The 4,089-nt window shown below is 55.4% G+C and overlaps 1 long non-coding RNA gene across 1 annotated transcript in view; it reads right to left on the reverse strand.

The window, feature by feature from the left end:
• Window positions 1–755: 755 nt before the first annotated feature.
• The window catches only part of LOC109117579, a 9,787-nt gene continuing 6,453 nt past the window's right edge, over window positions 756–4,089 (reverse strand). Inside the window, exons 2-3 of the long non-coding RNA XR_002024866.1 lie at window positions 3,002–3,118; window positions 756–831 (exon numbers count right to left, since the gene is read on the reverse strand). This is a non-coding gene — a long non-coding RNA (uncharacterized LOC109117579). The remainder of the gene's footprint in view (window positions 832–3,001; window positions 3,119–4,089) is intronic.

The raw sequence follows: 4,089 nt of genomic DNA on the forward strand, positions 1-4,089 counted from the left end.
AGCACCACACTGATGTCCTCTGGGCTCCCCTGACCCTGGAACAAACACGTCTTGCCAGGTTCCGTTTTTTGAAAGATAAAACAATTAGAAATCACCTTCTTTTTGTTATTGTTTTGTTTTTTAAATTTTGAGACAGTCTCACTGTGATGCCTAAGGTAGCCTAGAACTGGAAATCCTTCTGTCTCAGCCTTCCAAGTATCTGGGATAACCACATGGGCCCCCATCCTGGCCAAATGGACACTCTCTGTGATACCTGGATGACACCTGGTGCCAGTGCTAGTGAAAGGCCAAGGAGCCTGAGTCTCTTGGTCTCTTCCCAGGGCTTTGTGGATCGCAGGAACCTAGAGCTTCTGGCTCATGGCAGGTCTGGCCCTGTCCCTGAGCGTGAGGGCAGGTTTGTGGGTCAACATCCTGCAAGGAGGCTGAGCATGGTCCAGGGAGCTACGGCCACTGGACAGACTGCACCCTGGGAGGCTGCAGGCTCAGGGATACCCTACACTCCAGTCTCCAAAACACGTCTCTCCCAGGCCTGCTCTGTTCCCGAGGACCTGCTAGGGCTCAGAGAAGTGGCAGGGTCCCAGGGGCTGGGAGATTTCTCCTGAGGACCGACAGCTTCTGGCCTGACAACGGAGAGAAGTGTGCAGGGCAAGCATTCTGTGACCTGTCCTGCCCATTATGAGCAAGATGTGCAGTGATGTTGGTTCCCAGGGGACAGCAGGGCTGAAACCAAAGCCGGGACCCACACATCCAACCCGCGCTGCCCGTCCTGCGCTGCTCCCTGGTGATGGGGACAATGGGCGGTCCTGCCACCTGTTAGAAGCGCTCGGAGCCCTGTAACAAAAGCAGAGTTGCTGCTGAGGCTGTCTGGGAGGTAGAGAGCTTCAGTGCAGGATCTGAAAAGGAGACATTTCCAAACTCTTGGGCTTCTACAAAGCCCTGGGATGTCTGGAGCCCTGCAGGCCAAGGATCTGCTCTGCCATTGCTGTTGCCGGCCTGTCCCTGCCAATGAGCTGCAGGTGGGGCCACTGTCCAGACTCACAGGGAGACCTGAAGGTCCCCAAGACTGAGAATCAGCTGTTTGGCTTCTGTGGTCTGAAGGAGGCCACTACTTCAGCACTGGGCCGCCTGAGTCTCTCAGACAGGGTTATCAGGCTGGGGCCTTCTCTCCTGATCACCCTCTGCCAGGCCACGGTCTCAGGCCTCCAGGTGGGCTGTAGGGTGCTCTGGGGCAGGAGAGCCTTTCTGGGTCCTGGCTGCAGGCTCAAGGGGCATGAATTCCTGATACTTAAAACAGCTCGGACATGGGAGCCAGAATACTCTTGTCCAGCATCTCAGCAGCTGGTAGCTTTGGCTGCAAATGAGGACCCATTGCTAGCTGTTTCTATGGCCTTGAAGGGGACGAATGTATTCCAGGCAAAGCCAGACCCACTGAAATGGCCAGACCTGATGGTCCCGGTTGCATGAACTTGAGGAAAGCATTTACTAGCTCCGGTCCCATTTCCTCTGCTGTGAAGCTAGGACAGCAAGCTGGCATGTAAGACTTGTGTATGAAAAAGACTCACAAATAGGGCAGTGGTGGCACATCCCTGTAATCCCACCACTCAGGAGGCTGAGGCAGGAGGACTGCTGCGAATTCAAGGCCAGCCTGGACTACATAGTTAGTTCAAGGCCAGCAGGGCCCTGCTCCTCAAGGCTGAAAATGTTGGCTCACACACTCCAGTAGGAGACGGTGGTGGCAGAAGCCGGCTCTGGCTCTTGGCGTCAGCCAGGGGCACTGAAAACCCACGGGGCCGGGGATTTAGCTCAGTGGTGCTGCCGCCTGCCTTGCAAGCACAAGGTGCTGAATTTAATCCCCAGTACCAAAAAAGAAAAGAAAAGAAAAGAAAAAGAACAGGTGAGAGAGTGGACTCTCTCCAAAACCCCAGGTAACAGACAGCGGGGCAGAGATGCAGGGCTGGGCCTGCCTAGTGCCTAAGCCTCCTGGTTTGCCACACCCAGCCTAGGGGACAGAAGGATAAGCCCCATGGTTTGTGCAGAAACCTGTGGCTTCTTGGGGGCAGGGCCCTGCGGACACCGGGTCCCATGTCCCATGTCCCATGTCCCAGGCTATTTTAGGGCCTCTGATGGGAGCACAGGAATCCAGGCACATGGGCTGAGGGGCTGGGACCACCTGTCAGGCAGAGGATGGGTGAACCAAGGTTGGGAAGCATAGAGGCCACCTCCTCTCCTTCCAATTTTAGACCCACAAGTGTCTTAGTCCAGGGCGCAGAGCTCTCCTGCCAGGCACTCCACATGCCCTATTTAGGACAGACCCTCGCCCCACGCCCAGCCAGCACCCTCTCCATCCATCATTACCCACCACAGATGGCGTCTGGGAAATGTGACTGGACTTTACTTAGGAGGCCTGGAGAAGGACAGAAACTTCTCCAGTATCCTGCTCTTCGAGGGCAATGGGCCAGAGTTGGGGGCTGGGGCCCAGGATTTCCCAGGGCACCACACAGCCAGAGACCTCAGGAGGAAGAGTTTGGAGACCCCTGGGGCTATAAAGGGGGAGCTGGGGCTGCAGCACAGGGGGGCTGTGGGTTGCTGGGCAGTGCACTGCAGCCATCTGTCAGTCTGGGACCAGAGTGACCAGGGGCTCTGGCGCTCAGCTTGGCTCTCGGGGGGATTCATGGATGCCCTGGTGGCTCCTTGATTTGTCAGCCCCAAAAGTGTGGGGCCCAGCAGAACTTCCTTAGCTCCTCACCCTGTCCCCCAGGGAGAGAGTCCCTCTGGGTGGGGCCCAGTGCAGCAGGGAGATAGGCCTCCGGAAAGGAACTTGTGGGGACACCTGGGCCCTGCCCTTCTTCAGAGCTGAGCCCCTTCTCTGGCCTGAGAATAAGAGCAGTTAGTGTCAACTTTGCCATCCATGCTCTGTCCTTGTCACCTAGGACCCACTCCCAGGCCCCTGCTTTGAGTCTCATGAGACCAGTTTTTGCTTACTGCTTCTGGGGACACTCACCTTCTCCCATGAGTGTTGGGTTCTGCCTCTTCCTTCCCTCCTGTCCCAAGCACCGTGGCTGATTTCTTGGAGGTTTTGCTGAGCTCGCAGGCCTGCCTGGGTGGTGTCTTGGTTTTTCTGGAGAAAGTGAGGGGAGGCGGATAGAACAGCAGGAAGCTCCCAGGAGCTGGCTGAGGCAGTGGGGTTGTTGGGCAGGGTGGGCAGCAGTCAGCTTGGAATGTGGCTGGGGAACTGCCACCTCTGGCCAGGGAGGAGATTTACACTCCTGAGTGAAAACACCAGGAAAGCGATACACATCTCTGCAAGAGTGGTTAGGAAGGTACTGGGCATTGCTGAAAGATGGAAAAGCAGTGTACAGGCCCTAAGGCTCCTTCCTGGGGGCAAATTCCAGGTGGTGGGTATGAGGGGAAGAGCCAGGCTGTTCCCGGAGGATCCTGGAATTTGGGAGCCAGAGCCAGGCATGTGGGGAGATCAAGGCAGCCAGAACTCTCAGGACAGCAGAGCACAGCAGTGAAGGGAGGAAGCCTTCCTGTCCAGAGCCAGCAGAGGACAGATAAGTGGGCGCAGGGAGAAAGCTACCCAGAGCTCCCAAATCCAGTGATAAAAGTGTTAGTGTTAGCTTTTTGGGGACTGCGTGGTCTGGGCCCTGGGTTCAATCTCTGACACTGCCAAAAGCAAACAAACAAGAGCAAAGCGAACCAAATAAAATCCCACCAACGTAAGCAATTCTAAAAGATTGGAAGGAACAGCACCCAGCATTCCTGGAAAGATGGGAATAGTGTTCATTTTCACCAGTCACCCTGTAAAAACCCATTCTCACAGGGCTGGGCGGAATTCTCAGAAGATGCTTAGCAGTGGGAGATAACCAACATGGGTCAAATGCTGCTCCCAGCCTGCCTCACAAATGACAGAAACCAGACCCCAAAGGACTGAAGTGCTTCCAGGTAACTCAACTGCACCTCAGAGCAAAGCTGAAGAGTATTTTGGGGGTGCTGGGGATTCAGTTCTGTGGTTCCACTGCCTGCCTGCCTCACAAGTACAAGGTTGTAAGTTCAGTCCCTGGTACCAAAAAAAAAAAAAAAAAAAAA

The sequence above is a fragment of the Fukomys damarensis genome, unplaced genomic scaffold, assembly GCF_012274545.1.
Source record: "Fukomys damarensis isolate Sample0158 unplaced genomic scaffold, DMR_v1.0_HiC HiC_scaffold_21, whole genome shotgun sequence".
In the NCBI taxonomy this organism is placed as follows: domain Eukaryota; kingdom Metazoa; phylum Chordata; class Mammalia; order Rodentia; family Bathyergidae; genus Fukomys; species Fukomys damarensis.